Genomic DNA, 18,305 nt, shown 5'->3' with positions numbered 1-18,305 from the left:
TTGCAACAATTGCTCACCTAACATGGAAGCACTTACTAACTAAAGAAAAATAGAAAGAACTGCTGTTAGGTGAGCACCTGATGTTCAAATGCAACCCATCCCTAAATATTATACCATGTACTTCCAGAGTTGTTGTTTATTTCACAGAACTTCAAACTCAAAAGGTAAGCACTTACAACCATGAAGCTGTATTTCTATGAGGTTTCAAGACATCTGAAATTCAAAACTGCAATGTTCAGCCAGTTGGCCTGCATCACTGTTGTCATCCGAGGCCGTTCCTGCTATGGGCACTGTGGAGAAGTGCCCACCTTTTTATCCCTTGAAAGGCCCTCAAGGCACCAGACCATTAAGTAGCTCCTCCCACATTTTTCCCGCTCTTTTCTGAGCTTGCTTGGTGAAGATTTTGAAAGTATAGAGAGATGGTTTTCTGTAGTGGGGATATTGCAACAATTGCTCACCTAACATAGAAGCACTTACTAACTAAAGAAAAATAGAAAGAACTCCTGTTAGGTGAACACCTGATGCTCAAATGCAATCCATCCCTAAATAGTATACCATGTACTTCCAGAGTTATTGTTTATTTCACAGAACTTCAAACTCAAAAGGTAAGCACTTATAACCATGAAGCTGTATTTCTATGAGGTTTCAAGACATCTGAAATTCAAAACTGCAATGTTCAGCCAGTTGGCCTGCATCGCTGTTGTCATCCGAGGCCGTTACTGTTATGGGCACTGTGGAAGAAGTGCTCGCCTTTTTATCCCTTGAAAGGCCCTGAAGGCACCAAACCATTAAGAAGCTCCTCCCACATTTTTCCCGCTCTTTTCTGAGCTTGCATGGTGAAGATTTTGAAAGTAAAGAGATGGTTTTCTGTAGTGGAGATATTGCAACAATTGCTCACCTAACATGGAAGCACTTACTAACTAAAGAAAAATAGAAAGAACTCCTGTTAGGTGAGCACCTGATGTTCAAATGCAACCCATCCCTAAATATTATACCATGTACTTCCAGAGTTGTTGTTTATTTCACAGAACTTCAAACTCAAAAGGTAAGCACTTACAACCATGAAGCTGTATTTCTATGAGGTTTCAAGATATCTGAAATTCAAAACTGCAATGTTCAGCCAGTTGGCCTGCATCACTGTTCTCATCCGAGGCCGTTCCTGCTATGGGCACTGTGGAGAAGTGCCCACCTTTTCATCCCTTGAAAGGCCCTCAAGGCAACCAGACCATTAAGTAGATCCTCCCACATTTTTCCTGCTCTTTTCTGAGCTTGCTTGGTGAAGATTTTGAAAGTATAGAGAGATGGTTTTCTGTAGTGGGGATATTGCAACAATTGCTCACCTAACATGGAAGCACTTACTAACTAAAGAAAAATAGAAAGAACTCCTGTTAGGTGAACACCTGATGCTCAAATGCAATCCATCCCTAAATATTATACCATGTACTTCCAGAGTTGTTGTTTATTTCACAGAACTTCAAACTCAAAAGGTAAGCACTTACAAGCTTGAAGCTGTATTTCTATGAGGTTTCAAGACATCTGAAATTCAAAACTGCAATGTTCAGCCAAAGGGTCTGCATCCCTGTTCTTGTCTGAGGCTGTTCCTGGTATGGGCACTGTGGAAGAAGTTCTAGCCTTTTTATCCCTTGAAAGTCCCTGAAGGCACCAAACCATTAAGAAGCTCCTCCCACATTTTTCCCGCTCTTTTCTGAGCTTGCTTGGTGAAGATTTTGAAAGTATAGAGAGATGGTTTTCTGTAGTGGAGATATTGCAACAATTGCTCACCTAACATGGAAGCACTTACTAACTAAAGAAAAATAGAAAGAACTCCTGTTAGGTGAGCACCTGATGCTCAAATGCAATTATTCTCTAAATATTATAACATACACTTCCAGAGCTGTTGTTTAGTTAACAGAACTTCAACCTCAATAGGTAAGCACTTACAAGCTTGAAGCTGTATTTCTATGAGGTTTCAAGACATCTGAAATTCAAAACTGCAATGTTCAGCCAGTTGGCCTGCATCACTGTTCTCATCCGAGGCCGTTCCTGCTATGGGCACTGTGGAAGAAGTGCCCACCTTTTTATCCCTTGAAAGGCCCTCAAGGCACCAAACCATTAAGTAGCTCCTCCCACATTTTTCCCGCTCTTTTCTGAGCTTGCTTGGTGAAGATTTTGAAAGTATAGAGAGATGGTTTTCTGTAGTGGGGATATTGCAACAATTGCTCACCTAACATGGAAGCACTTACTAACTAAAGAAAAATAGAAAGAACTCCTGTTAGGTGAGCACCTGATGTTCAAATGCAATCCATCCTAAATATTATAACATACACTTCCAAAGTTGCTGTTTAGTTCACAGAACTTCAACCTCAAAAGGTAAGCACTTATAACCATGAAGCTGTATTTCTATGAGGTTTCAAGATATCTGAAATTCAAAACTGCAATGTTCAGCCAGTTGGCCTGCATCACTGTTCTCATCCGAGGCCGTTCCTGCTATGGGCACTGTGGAAGAAGTGCTCGCCTTTTTATCCCTTGAAAGGCCCTGAAGGCACCAAACCATTAAGAAGCTCCTCCCACATTTTTCCCGCTCTTTTCTGAGCTTGCTTGGTGAAGATTTTGAAAGTAAAGAGATGGTTTTCTGTAGTGGAGATATTGCAACAATTGCTCACCTAACATGGAAGCACTTACTAACTAAAGAAAAATAGAAAGAACTCCTGTTAGGTGAGCACCTGATGTTCAAATGCAACCCATCCCTAAATATTATACCATGTACTTCCAGAGTTGTTGTTTATTTCACAGAACTTCAAACTCAAAAGGTAAGCACTTACAACCATGAAGCTGTATTTCTATGAGGTTTCAAGATATCTGAAATTCAAAACTGCAATGTTCAGCCAGTTGGCCTGCATCACTGTTCTCATCCGAGGCCGTTCCTGCTATGGGCACTGTGGAAGAAGTGCCCACCTTTTTATCCCTTGAAAGACCCTCAAGGCACCAAACCATTAAGTAGCTCCTCCCACATTTTTCCCGCTCTTTTCCGAGCTTGCTTGGTGAAGATTTTGAAAGTATAGAGAGATGGTTTTCTGTAGTGGGGATATTGCAACAATTGCTCACCTAACATAGAAGCACTTACTAACTAAAGAAAAATAGAAATAACTCCTGTTAGGTGAACACCTGATGCTCAAATGCAATCCATCCCTAAATAGTATACCATGTACTTCCAGAGTTGTTGTTTATTTCACAGAACTTCAAACTCAAAAGGTAAGCAGTTATAACCATGAAGCTGTATTTCTATGAGTTTTCAAGACATCTGAAATTCAAAACTGCAATGTTCAGCCAGTTGGCCTGCATCGCTGTTGTCATCCGAGGCCGTTACTGTTATGGGCACTGTGGAAGAAGTGCTCGCCTTTTTATCCCTTGAAAGGCCCTGAAGGCACCAAACCATTAAGAAGCTCCTCCCACATTTTTCCCGCTCTTTTCCGAGCTTGCTTGGTGAAGATTTTGAAAGTATAGAGAGATGGTTTTCTGTAGTGGGGATAGTGCAACAATTGCTCACCTAACATAGAAGCACTTACTAACTAAAGAAAAATAGAAAGAACTCCTGTTAGGTGAACACCTGATGCTCAAATGCAATCCATCCCTAAATAGTATACCATGTACTTCCAGAGTTGTTGTTTATTTCACAGAACTTCAAACTCAAAAGGTAAGCACTTATAACCATGAAGCTGTATTTCTATGAGGTTTCAAGACATCTGAAATTCAAAACTGCAATGTTCAGCCAGTTGGCCTGCATCACTGTTGTTATCCGAGGCCGTTCCTGCTATGGGCACTGTGGAGAAGTGCCCACCTTTTTATCCCTTGAAAGGCCCTCAAGGCACCAGACCATTAAGTAGCTCCTCCCACATTTTTCCCGCTCTTTTCTGAGCTTGCTTGGTGAAGATTTTGAAAGTATAGAGAGATGGTTTTCTGTAGTGGGGATATTGCAACAATTGCTCACCTAACATAGAAGCACTTACTAACTAAAGAAAAATAGAAAGAACTCCTGTTAGGTGAACACCTGATGCTCAAATGCAATCCATCCCTAAATAGTATACCATGTACTTCCAGAGTTATTGTTTATTTCACAGAACTTCAAACTCAAAAGGTAAGCACTTATAACCATGAAGCTGTATTTCTATGAGGTTTCAAGACATCTGAAATTCAAAACTGCAATGTTCAGCCAGTTGGCCTGCATCGCTGTTGTCATCCGAGGCCGTTACTGTTATGGGCACTGTGGAAGAAGTGCTCGCCTTTTTATCCCTTGAAAGGCCCTGAAGGCACCAAACCATTAAGAAGCTCCTCCCACATTTTTCCCGCTCTTTTCTGAGCTTGCTTGGTGAAGATTTTGAAAGTAAAGAGATGGTTTTCTGTAGTGGAGATATTGCAACAATTGCTCACCTAACATGGAAGCACTTACTAACTAAAGAAAAATAGAAAGAACTGCTGTTAGGTGAGCACCTGATGTTCAAATGCAACCCATCCCTAAATATTATACCATGTACTTCCAGAGTTGTTGTTTATTTCACAGAACTTCAAACTCAAAAGGTAAGCACTTACAACCATGAAGCTGTATTTCTATGAGGTTTCAAGACATCTGAAATTCAAAACTGCAATGTTCAGCCAGTTGGCCTGCATCACTGTTGTCATCCGAGGCCGTTCCTGCTATGGGCACTGTGGAGAAGTGCCCACCTTTTTATCCCTTGAAAGGCCCTCAAGGCACCAGACCATTAAGTAGCTCCTCCCACATTTTTCCCGCTCTTTTCTGAGCTTGCTTGGTGAAGATTTTGAAAGTATAGAGAGATGGTTTTCTGTAGTGGGGATATTGCAACAATTGCTCACCTAACATAGAAGCACTTACTAACTAAAGAAAAATAGAAAGAACTCCTGTTAGGTGAACACCTGATGCTCAAATGCAATCCATCCCTAAATAGTATACCATGTACTTCCAGAGTTATTGTTTATTTCACAGAACTTCAAACTCAAAAGGTAAGCACTTATAACCATGAAGCTGTATTTCTATGAGGTTTCAAGACATCTGAAATTCAAAACTGCAATGTTCAGCCAGTTGGCCTGCATCGCTGTTGTCATCCGAGGCCGTTACTGTTATGGGCACTGTGGAAGAAGTGCTCGCCTTTTTATCCCTTGAAAGGCCCTGAAGGCACCAAACCATTAAGAAGCTCCTCCCACATTTTTCCCGCTCTTTTCTGAGCTTGCATGGTGAAGATTTTGAAAGTAAAGAGATGGTTTTCTGTAGTGGAGATATTGCAACAATTGCTCACCTAACATGGAAGCACTTACTAACTAAAGAAAAATAGAAAGAACTCCTGTTAGGTGAGCACCTGATGTTCAAATGCAACCCATCCCTAAATATTATACCATGTACTTCCAGAGTTGTTGTTTATTTCACAGAACTTCAAACTCAAAAGGTAAGCACTTACAACCATGAAGCTGTATTTCTATGAGGTTTCAAGATATCTGAAATTCAAAACTGCAATGTTCAGCCAGTTGGCCTGCATCACTGTTCTCATCCGAGGCCGTTCCTGCTATGGGCACTGTGGAGAAGTGCCCACCTTTTCATCCCTTGAAAGGCCCTCAAGGCAACCAGACCATTAAGTAGATCCTCCCACATTTTTCCTGCTCTTTTCTGAGCTTGCTTGGTGAAGATTTTGAAAGTATAGAGAGATGGTTTTCTGTAGTGGGGATATTGCAACAATTGCTCACCTAACATGGAAGCACTTACTAACTAAAGAAAAATAGAAAGAACTCCTGTTAGGTGAACACATGATGCTCAAATGCAATCCATCCCTAAATATTATACCATGTACTTCCAGAGTTGTTGTTTATTTCACAGAACTTCAAACTCAAAAGGTAAGCACTTACAAGCTTGAAGCTGTATTTCTATGAGGTTTCAAGGCATCTGAAATTCAAAACTGCAATGTTCAGCCAAAGGGTCTGCATCCCTGTTCTTGTCAGAGGCTGTTTCAGGTATGGGCACTGTGGAATAAGTGCTCGCCTTTTTATCCCTTGAAAGGCCCTCAAGGCACCAAACCATTAAGTAGCTCCTCCCACATTTTTCCCGCTCTTTTCCAAGCTTGCTTGGTGAAGATTTTGAAAGTATAGAGAGATGGTTTTCTGTAGTGGGGATAGTGCAACAATTGCTCACCTAACATAGAAGCACTTACTAACTAAAGAAAAATAGAAAGAACTCCTGTTAGGTGAACACCTGATGCTCAAATGCAATCCATCCCTAAATAGTATACCATGTACTTCCAGAGTTGTTGTTTATTTCACAGAACTTCAAACTCAAAAGGTAAGCACTTATAACCATGAAGCTGTATTTCTATGAGGTTTCAAGACATCTGAAATTCAAAACTGCAATGTTCAGCCAGTTGGCCTGCATCACTGTTGTCATCCGAGGCCGTTCCTGCTATGGGCACTGTGGAGAAGTGCCCACCTTTTTATCCCTTGAAAGGCCCTCAAGGCACCAGACCATTAAGTAGCTCCTCCCACATGTTTCCCGCTCTTTTCCGAGCTTGCTTGGTGAAGATTTTGAAAGTATAGAGAGATGGTTTTCTGTAGTGGGGATAGTGCAACAATTGCTCACCTAACATAGAAGCACTTACTAACTAAAGAAAAATAGAAAGAACTCCTGTTAGGTGAGCACCTGATGTTCAAATGCAACCCATCCCTAAATATTATACCATGTACTTCCAGAGTTGTTGTTTATTTCACAGAACTTCAAACTCAAAAGGTAAGCACTTACAACCATGAAGCTGTATTTCTATGAGGTTTCAAGATATCTGAAATTCAAAACTGCAATGTTCAGCCAGTTGGCCTGCATCACTGTTGTCATCCGAGGCCGTTCCTGCTATGGGCACTGTGGAGAAGTGCCCACCTTTTTATCCCTTGAAAGGCCCTCAAGGCACCAGACCATTAAGTAGCTCCTCCCACATGTTTCCCGCTCTTTTCCGAGCTTGCTTGGTGAAGATTTTGAAAGTATAGAGAGATGGTTTTCTGTAGTGGGGATAGTGCAACAATTGCTCACCTAACATAGAAGCACTTACTAACTAAAGAAAAATAGAAAGAACTCCTGTTAGGTGAACACCTGATGCTCAAATGCAATCCATCCCTAAATAGTATACCATGTACTTCCAGAGTTGTTGTTTATTTCACAGAACTTCAAACTCAAAAGGTAAGCACTTATAACCATGAAGCTGTATTTCTATGAGGTTTCAAGACATCTGAAATTCAAAACTGCAATGTTCAGCCAGTTGGCCTGCATCACTGTTGTCATCCGAGGCCGTTCCTGCTATGGGCACTGTGGAGAAGTGCCCACCTTTTTATCCCTTGAAAGGCCCTCAAGGCACCAGACCATTAAGTAGCTCCTCCCACATGTTTCCCGCTCTTTTCCGAGCTTGCTTGGTGAAGATTTTGAAAGTATAGAGAGATGGTTTTCTGTAGTGGGGATAGTGCAACAATTGCTCACCTAACATAGAAGCACTTACTAACTAAAGAAAAATAGAAAGAACTCCTGTTAGGTGAGCACCTGATGTTCAAATGCAACCCATCCCTAAATATTATACCATGTACTTCCAGAGTTGTTGTTTATTTCACAGAACTTCAAACTCAAAAGGTAAGCACTTACAACCATGAAGCTGTATTTCTATGAGGTTTCAAGATATCTGAAATTCAAAACTGCAATGTTCAGCCAGTTGGCCTGCATCACTGTTCTCATCCGAGGCCGTTCCTTCTATGGGCACTGTGGAGAAGTGCCCACCTTTTTATCCCTTGAAAGGCCCTCAAGGCAACCAGACCATTAAGTAGCTCCTCCCACATTTTTCCTGCTCTTTTCTGAGCTTGCTTGGTGAAGATTTTGAAAGTATAGAGAGATGGTTTTCTGTAGTGGGGATATTGCAACAATTGCTCACCTAACATAGAAGCACTTACTAACTAAAGAAAAATAGAAAGAACTCCTGTTAGGTGAACACCTGATGCTCAAATGCAATCCATCCCTAAATAATATACCATGTACTTCCAGAGTTGTTGTTTATTTCACAGAACTTCAAACTCAAAAGGTAAGCACTTATAACCATGAAGCTGTATTTCTATGAGGTTTCAAGACATCTGAAATTCAAAACTGCAATGTTCAGCCAGTTGGCCTGCATCACTGTTGTCATCCGAGGCCGTTCCTGCTATGGGCACTGTGGAGAAGTGCCCACCTTTTTATCCCTTGAAAGGCCCTCAAGGCACCAGACCATTAAGTAGCTCCTCCCACATTTTTCCCGCTCTTTTCTGAGCTTGCTTGGTGAAGATTTTGAAAGTATAGAGAGATGGTTTTCTGTAGTGGGGATATTGCAACAATTGCTCACCTAACATGGAAGCACTTACTAACTAAAGAAAAATAGAAAGAACTCCTGTTAGGTGAACACCTGATGCTCAAATGCAATCCATCCCTAAATATTATACCATGTACTTCCAGAGTTGTTTATTTCACAGAACTTCAAACTCAAAAGGTAAGCACTTACAAGCTTGAAGCTGTATTTCTATGAGGTTTCAAGGCATCTGAAATTCAAAACTGCAATGTTCAGCCAAAGGGTCTGCATCCCTGTTCTTGTCAGAGGCTGTTTCTGGTATGGGCACTGTGGAATAAGTGCTCGCCTTTTTATCCCTTGAAAGGCCCTGAAGGCACCAAACCATTAAGTAGCTCCTCCCACATTTTTCCCGCTCTTTTTTGAGCTTGCCTGGTGAAGATTTTGAAAGTATAGAGAGATGGTTTTCTGTAGTGGGGATATTGCAACAATTGCTCACCTAACATGGAAGCACTTACTAACTAAAGAAAAATAGAAAGAACTCCTGTTAGGTGAACACCTGATGCTCAAATGCAATCCACCCCTAAATATTATACCATGTACTTCCAGAGTTGTTGTTTATTTCACAGAACTTCAAACTCAAAAGGTAAGCACTTACAAGCTTGAAGCTGTATTTCTATGAGGTTTCAAGACATCTGAAATTCAAAACTGCAATGTTCAGCCAAAGGGTCTGCATCCCTGTTCTTGTCTGAGGCTGTTCCTGGTATGGGCACTGTGGAAGAAGTTCTAGCCTTTCTATCCCTTGAAAGTCCCTGAAGGCACCAAACCATTAAGAAGCTCCTCCCACATTTTTCCCGCTCTTTTCTGAGCTTGCTTGGTGAAGATTTTGAAAGTATAGAGAGATGGTTTTCTGTAGTGGAGATATTGCAACAATTGCTCACCTAACATGGAAGCACTTACTAACTAAAGAAAAATAGAAAGAACTCCTGTTAGGTGAGCACCTGATGCTCAAATGCAATTATTCTCTAAATATTATAACATACACTTCCAGAGCTGTTGTTTAGTTAACAGAACTTCAACCTCAATAGGTAAGCACTTACAAGCTTGAAGCTGTATTTCTATGAGGTTTCAAGACATCTGAAATTCAAAACTGCAATGTTCAGCCAGTTGGCCTGCATCACTGTTCTCATCCGAGGCCGTTCCTGCTATGGGCACTGTGGAAGAAGTGCCCACCTTTTTATCCCTTGAAAGGCCCTCAAGGCACCAAACCATTAAGTAGCTCCTCCCACATTTTTCCCGCTCTTTTCTGAGCTTGCTTGGTGAAGATTTTGAAAGTATAGAGAGATGGTTTTCTGTAGTGGGGATATTGCAACAATTGCTCACCTAACATGGAAGCACTTACTAACTAAAGAAAAATAGAAAGAACTCCTGTTAGGTGAGCACCTGATGTTCAAATGCAATCCATCCTAAATATTATAACATACACTTCCAAAGTTGCTGTTTAGTTCACAGAACTTCAACCTCAAAAGGTAAGCACTTATAACCATGAAGCTGTATTTCTATGAGGTTTCAAGATATCTGAAATTCAAAACTGCAATGTTCAGCCAGTTGGCCTGCATCACTGTTCTCATCCGAGGCCGTTCCTGCTATGGGCACTGTGGAAGAAGTGCTCGCCTTTTTATCCCTTGAAAGGCCCTGAAGGCACCAAACCATTAAGAAGCTCCTCCCACATTTTTCCCGCTCTTTTCTGAGCTTGCTTGGTGAAGATTTTGAAAGTAAAGAGATGGTTTTCTGTAGTGGAGATATTGCAACAATTGCTCACCTAACATGGAAGCACTTACTAACTAAAGAAAAATAGAAAGAACTCCTGTTAGGTGAGCACCTGATGTTCAAATGCAACCCATCCCTAAATATTATACCATGTACTTCCAGAGTTGTTGTTTATTTCACAGAACTTAAAACTCAAAAGGTAAGCACTTACAACCATGAAGCTGTATTTCTATGAGGTTTCAAGATATCTGAAATTCAAAACTGCAATGTTCAGCCAGTTGGCCTGCATCACTGTTGTCATCCGAGGCCGTTCCTGCTATGGGCACTGTGGAGAAGTGCCCACCTTTTTATCCCTTGAAAGGCCCTCAAGGCACCAGACCATTAAGTAGCTCCTCCCACATTTTTCCCGCTCTTTTCTGAGCTTGCTTGGTGAAGATTTTGAAAGTATAGAGAGATGGTTTTCTGTAGTGGGGATATTGCAACAATTGCTCAACTAACATAGAAGCACTTACTAACTAAAGAAAAATAGAAAGAACTCCTGTTAGGTGAACACCTGATGCTCAAATGCAATCCATCCCTAAATAGTATACCATGTACTTCCAGAGTTATTGTTTATTTCACAGAACTTCAAACTCAAAAGGTAAGCACTTATAACCATGAAGCTGTATTTCTATGAGGTTTCAAGACATCTGAAATTCAAAACTGCAATGTTCAGCCAGTTGGCCTGCATCGCTGTTGTCATCCGAGGCCGTTACTGTTATGGGCACTGTGGAAGAAGTGCTCGCCTTTTTATCCCTTGAAAGGCCCTGAAGGCACCAAACCATTAAGAAGCTCCTCCCACATTTTTCCCGCTCTTTTCTGAGCTTGCTTGGTGAAGATTTTGAAAGTAAAGAGATGGTTTTCTGTAGTGGAGATATTGCAACAATTGCTCACCTAACATGGAAGCACTTACTAACTAAAGAAAAATAGAAAGAACTCCTGTTAGGTGAGCACCTGATGTTCAAATGCAACCCATCCCTAAATATTATACCATGTACTTCCAGAGTTGTTGTTTATTTCACAGAACTTCAAACTCAAAAGGTAAGCACTTACAACCATGAAGCTGTATTTCTATGAGGTTTCAAGATATCTGAAATTCAAAACTGCAATGTTCAGCCAGTTGGCCTACATCACTGTTCTCATCCGAGGCCGTTCCTGCTATGGGCACTGTGGAGAAGTGCCCACCTTTTTATCCCTTGAAAGGCCCTCAAGGCAACCAGACCATTAAGTAGCTCCTCCCACATTTTTCCTGCTCTTTTCTGAGCTTGCTTGGTGAAGATTTTGAAAGTATAGAGAGATGGTTTTCTGTAGTGGGGATATTGCAACAATTGCTCACCTAACATAGAAGCACTTACTAACTAAAGAAAAATAGAAAGAACTCCTGTTAGGTGAACACCTGATGCTCAAATGCAATCCATCCCTAAATAATATACCATGTACTTCCAGAGTTGTTGTTTATTTCACAGAACTTCAAACTCAAAAGGTAAGCACTTATAACCATGAAGCTGTATTTCTATGAGGTTTCAAGACATCTGAAATTCAAAACTGCAATGTTCAGCCAGTTGGCCTGCATCACTGTTGTCATCCGAGGCCGTTCCTGCTATGGGCACTGTGGAGAAGTGCCCACCTTTTTATCCCTTGAAAGGCCCTCAAGGCACCAGACCATTAAGTAGCTCCTCCCACATTTTTCCCGCTCTTTTCTGAGCTTGCTTGGTGAAGATTTTGAAAGTATAGAGAGATGGTTTTCTGTAGTGGGGATATTGCAACAATTGCTCACCTAACATGGAAGCACTTACTAACTAAAGAAAAATAGAAAGAACTCCTGTTAGGTGAACACCTGATGCTCAAATGCAATCCATCCCTAAATATTATACCATGTACTTCCGGAGTTGTTTATTTCACAGAACTTCAAACTCAAAAGGTAAGCACTTACAAGCTTGAAGCTGTATTTCTATGAGGTTTCAAGGCATCTGAAATTCAAAACTGCAATGTTCAGCCAAAGGGTCTGCATCCCTGTTCTTGTCAGAGGCTGTTTCTGGTATGGGCACTGTGGAATAAGTGCTCGCCTTTTTATCCCTTGAAAGGCCCTGAAGGCACCAAACCATTAAGTAGCTCCTCCCACATTTTTCCCGCTCTTTTTTGAGCTTGCCTGGTGAAGATTTTGAAAGTATAGAGAGATGGTTTTCTGTAGTGGGGATATTGCAACAATTGCTCACCTAACATGGAAGCACTTACTAACTAAAGAAAAATAGAAAGAACTCCTGTTAGGTGAACACCTGATGCTCAAATGCAATCCACCCCTAAATATTATACCATGTACTTCCAGAGTTGTTGTTTATTTCACAGAACTTCAAACTCAAAAGGTAAGCACTTACAAGCTTGAAGCTGTATTTCTATGAGGTTTCAAGACATCTGAAATTCAAAACTGCAATGTTCAGCCAAAGGGTCTGCATCCCTGTTCTTGTCTGAGGCTGTTCCTGGTATGGGCACTGTGGAAGAAGTTCTAGCCTTTCTATCCCTTGAAAGTCCCTGAAGGCACCAAACCATTAAGAAGCTCCTCCCACATTTTTCCCGCTCTTTTCTGAGCTTGCTTGGTGAAGATTTTGAAAGTATAGAGAGATGGTTTTCTGTAGTGGAGATATTGCAACAATTGCTCACCTAACATGGAAGCACTTACTAACTAAAGAAAAATAGAAAGAACTCCTGTTAGGTGAGCACCTGATGCTCAAATGCAATTATTCTCTAAATATTATAACATACACTTCCAGAGCTGTTGTTTAGTTAACAGAACTTCAACCTCAATAGGTAAGCACTTACAAGCTTGAAGCTGTATTTCTATGAGGTTTCAAGACATCTGAAATTCAAAACTGCAATGTTCAGCCAGTTGGCCTGCATCACTGTTCTCATCCGAGGCCGTTCCTGCTATGGGCACTGTGGAAGAAGTGCCCACCTTTTTATCCCTTGAAAGGCCCTCAAGGCACCAAACCATTAAGTAGCTCCTCCCACATTTTTCCCGCTCTTTTCTGAGCTTGCTTGGTGAAGATTTTGAAAGTAAAGAGATGGTTTTCTGTAGTGGAGATATTGCAACAATTGCTCACCTAACATGGAAGCACTTACTAACTAAAGAAAAATAGAAAGAACTCCTGTTAGGTGAGCACCTGATGTTCAAATGCAACCCATCCCTAAATATTATACCATGTACTTCCAGAGTTGTTGTTTATTTCACAGAACTTCAAACTCAAAAGGTAAGCACTTACAACCATGAAGCTGTATTTCTATGAGGTTTCAAGATATCTGAAATTCAAAACTGCAATGTTCAGCCAGTTGGCCTGCATCACTGTTGTCATCCGAGGCCGTTCCTGCTATGGGCACTGTGGAGAAGTGCCCACCTTTTTATCCCTTGAAAGGCCCTCAAGGCACCAGACCATTAAGTAGCTCCTCCCACATTTTTCCCGCTCTTTTCTGAGCTTGCTTGGTGAAGATTTTGAAAGTATAGAGAGATGGTTTTCTGTAGTGGGGATATTGCAACAATTGCTCAACTAACATAGAAGCACTTACTAACTAAAGAAAAATAGAAAGAACTCCTGTTAGGTGAACACCTGATGCTCAAATGCAATCCATCCCTAAATAGTATACCATGTACTTCCAGAGTTATTGTTTATTTCACAGAACTTCAAACTCAAAAGGTAAGCACTTATAACCATGAAGCTGTATTTCTATGAGGTTTCAAGACATCTGAAATTCAAAACTGCAATGTTCAGCCAGTTGGCCTGCATCGCTGTTGTCATCCGAGGCCGTTACTGTTATGGGCACTGTGGAAGAAGTGCTCGCCTTTTTATCCCTTGAAAGGCCCTGAAGGCACCAAACCATTAAGAAGCTCCTCCCACATTTTTCCCGCTCTTTTCTGAGCTTGCTTGGTGAAGATTTTGAAAGTAAAGAGATGGTTTTCTGTAGTGGAGATATTGCAACAATTGCTCACCTAACATGGAAGCACTTACTAACTAAAGAAAAATAGAAAGAACTCCTGTTAGGTGAGCACCTGATGTTCAAATGCAACCCATCCCTAAATATTATACCATGTACTTCCAGAGTTGTTGTTTATTTCACAGAACTTCAAACTCAAAAGGTAAGCACTTACAACCATGAAGCTGTATTTCTATGAGGTTTCAAGACATCTGAAATTCAAAACTGCAATGTTCAGCCAGTTGGCCTGCATCACTGTTGTCATCCGAGGCCGTTCCTGCTATGGGCACTGTGGAGAAGTGCCCACCTTTTTATCCCTTGAAAGGCCCTCAAGGCACCAGACCATTAAGTAGCTCCTCCCACATTTTTCCCGCTCTTTTCTGAGCTTGCTTGGTGAAGATTTTGAAAGTATAGAGAGATGGTTTTCTGTAGTGGGGATATTGCAACAATTGCTCACCTAACATGGAAGCACTTACTAACTAAAGAAAAATAGAAAGAACTCCTGTTAGGTGAACACCTGATGCTCAAATGCAATCCATCCCTAAATAGTATACCATGTACTTCCAGAGTTATTGTTTATTTCACAGAACTTCAAACTCAAAAGGTAAGCACTTATAACCATGAAGCTGTATTTCTATGAGGTTTCAAGATATCTGAAATTCAAAACTGCAATGTTCAGCCAGTTGGCCTGCATCACTGTTGTCATCCGAGGCCGTTCCTGCTATGGGCACTGTGGAGAAGTGCCCACCTTTTTATCCCTTGAAAGGCCCTCAAGGCACCAGACCATTAAGTAGCTCCTCCCACATTTTTCCCGCTCTTTTCTGAGCTTGCTTGGTGAAGATTTTGAAAGTATAGAGAGATGGTTTTCTGTAGTGGGGATATTGCAACAATTGCTCACCTAACATGGAAGCACTTACTAACTAAAGAAAAATAGAAAGAACTCCTGTTAGGTGAACACCTGATGCTCAAATGCAATCCATCCCTAAATATTATACCATGTACTTCCAGAGTTGTTTATTTCACAGAACTTCAAACTCAAAAGGTAAGCACTTACAAGCTTGAAGCTGTATTTCTATGAGGTTTCAAGGCATCTGAAATTCAAAACTGCAATGTTCAGCCAAAGGGTCTGCATCCCTGTTCTTGTCAGAGGCTGTTTCTGGTATGGGCACTGTGGAATAAGTGCTCGCCTTTTTATCCCTTGAAAGGCCCTGAAGGCACCAAACCATTAAGTAGCTCCTCCCACATTTTTCCCGCTCTTTTTTGAGCTTGCCTGGTGAAGATTTTGAAAGTATAGAGAGATGGTTTTCTGTAGTGGGGATATTGCAACAATTGCTCACCTAACATGGAAGCACTTACTAACTAAAGAAAAATAGAAAGAACTCCTGTTAGGTGAACACCTGATGCTCAAATGCAATCCATCCCTAAATATTATACCATGTACTTCCAGAGTTGTTGTTTATTTCACAGAACTTCAAACTCAAAAGGTAAGCACTTACAAGCTTGAAGCTGTATTTCTATGAGGTTTCAAGACATCTGAAATTCAAAACTGCAATGTTCAGCCAAAGGGTCTGCATCCCTGTTCTTGTCTGAGGCTGTTCCTGGTATGGGCACTGTGGAAGAAGTTCTAGCCTTTTTATCCCTTGAAAGTCCCTGAAGGCACCAAACCATTAAGAAGCTCCTCCCACATTTTTCCCGCTCTTTTCTGAGCTTGCTTGGTGAAGATTTTGAAAGTATAGAGAGATGGTTTTCTGTAGTGTAGATATTGCAACAATTGCTCACCTAACATGGAAGCACTTACTAACTAAAGAAAAATAGAAAGAACTCCTGTTAGGTGAGCACCTGATGCTCAAATGCAATTATTCTCTAAATATTATAACATACACTTCCAGAGCTGTTGTTTAGTTAACAGAACTTCAACCTCAATAGGTAAGCACTTACAAGCTTGAAGCTGTATTTCTATGAGGTTTCAAGACATCTGAAATTCAAAACTGCAATGTTCAGCCAGTTGGCCTGCATCACTGTTCTCATCCGAGGCCGTTCCTGCTATGGGCACTGTGGAAGAAGTGCCCACCTTTTTATCCCTTGAAAGGCCCTCAAGGCACCAAACCATTAAGTAGCTCCTCCCACATTTTTCCCGCTCTTTTCTGAGCTTGCTTGGTGAAGATTTTGAAAGTATAGAGAGATGGTTTTCTGTAGTGGGGATATTGCAACAATTGCTCACCTAACATGGAAGCACTTACTAACTAAAGAAAAATAGAAAGAACTCCTGTTAGGTGAGCACCTGATGTTCAAATGCAATCCATCCTAAATATTATAACATACACTTCCAAAGTTGCTGTTTAGTTCACAGAACTTCAACCTCAAAAGGTAAGCACTTATAACCATGAAGCTGTATTTCTATGAGGTTTCAAGATATCTGAAATTCAAAACTGCAATGTTCAGCCAGTTGGCCTCCATCACTGTTCTCATCCGAGGCCGTTCCTGCTATGGGCACTGTGGAAGAAGTGCTCGCCTTTTTATCCCTTGAAAGGCCCTGAAGGCACCAAACCATTAAGAAGCTCCTCCCACATTTTTCCCGCTCTTTTCTGAGCTTGCTTGGTGAAGATTTTGAAAGTAAAGAGATGGTTTTCTGTAGTGGAGATATTGCAACAATTGCTCACCTAACATGGAAGCACTTACTAACTAAAGAAAAATAGAAAGAACTCCTGTTAGGTGAGCACCTGATGTTCAAATGCAACCCATCCCTAAATATTATACCATGTACTTCCAGAGTTGTTGTTTATTTCACAGAACTTCAAACTCAAAAGGTAAGCACTTACAACCATGAAGCTGTATTTCTATGAGGTTTCAAGATATCTGAAATTCAAAACTGCAATGTTCAGCCAGTTGGCCTGCATCACTGTTCTCATCCGAGGCCGTTCCTGCTATGGGCACTGTGGAAGAAGTGCCCACCTTTTTATCCCTTGAAAGACCCTCAAGGCACCAAACCATTAAGTAGCTCCTCCCACATTTTTCCCGCTCTTTTCCGAGCTTGCTTGGTGAAGATTTTGAAAGTATAGAGAGATGGTTTTCTGTAGTGGGGATATTGCAACAATTGCTCACCTAACATAGAAGCACTTACTAACTAAAGAAAAATAGAAATAACTCCTGTTAGGTGAACACCTGATGCTCAAATGCAATCCATCCCTAAATAGTATACCATGTACTTCCAGAGTTGTTGTTTATTTCACAGAACTTCAAACTCAAAAGGTAAGCAGTTATAACCATGAAGCTGTATTTCTATGAGTTTTCAAGACATCTGAAATTCAAAACTGCAATGTTCAGCCAGTTGGCCTGCATCGCTGTTGTCATCCGAGGCCGTTACTGTTATGGGCACTGTGGAAGAAGTGCTCGCCTTTTTATCCCTTGAAAGGCCCTGAAGGCACCAAACCATTAAGAAGCTCCTCCCACATTTTTCCCGCTCTTTTCCGAGCTTGCTTGGTGAAGATTTTGAAAGTATAGAGAGATGGTTTTCTGTAGTGGGGATAGTGCAACAATTGCTCACCTAACATAGAAGCACTTACTAACTAAAGAAAAATAGAAAGAACTCCTGTTAGGTGAACACCTGATGCTCAAATGCAATCCATCCCTAAATAGTATACCATGTACTTCCAGAGTTGTTGTTTATTTCACAGAACTTCAAACTCAAAAGGTAAGCACTTATAACCATGAAGCTGTATTTCTATGAGGTTTCAAGACATCTGAAATTCAAAACTGCAATGTTCAGCCAGTTGGCCTGCATCACTGTTGTCATCCGAGGCCGTTCCTGCTATGGGCACTGTGGAGAAGTGCCCACCTTTTTATCCCTTGAAAGGCCCTCAAGGCACCAGACCATTAAGTAGCTCCTCCCACATTTTTCCCGCTCTTTTCTGAGCTTGCTTGGTGAAGATTTTGAAAGTATAGAGAGATGGTTTTCTGTAGTGGGGATATTGCAACAATTGCTCACCTAACATAGAAGCACTTACTAACTAAAGAAAAATAGAAAGAACTCCTGTTAGGTGAACACCTGATGCTCAAATGCAATCCATCCCTAAATAGTATACCATGTACTTCCAGAGTTATTGTTTATTTCACAGAACTTCAAACTCAAAAGGTAAGCACTTATAACCATGAAGCTGTATTTCTATGAGGTTTCAAGACATCTGAAATTCAAAA

Source organism: Ambystoma mexicanum, chromosome 7q (genome assembly GCF_040938575.1).
Source record: "Ambystoma mexicanum isolate Mex_15411 chromosome 7q, UKY_AmexF1_1, whole genome shotgun sequence".
Lineage (NCBI taxonomy): Eukaryota > Metazoa > Chordata > Amphibia > Caudata > Ambystomatidae > Ambystoma > Ambystoma mexicanum.
The sequence above is the reverse complement of the archived record's forward strand: the minus strand, read 5'-3'. Positions refer to the sequence as shown.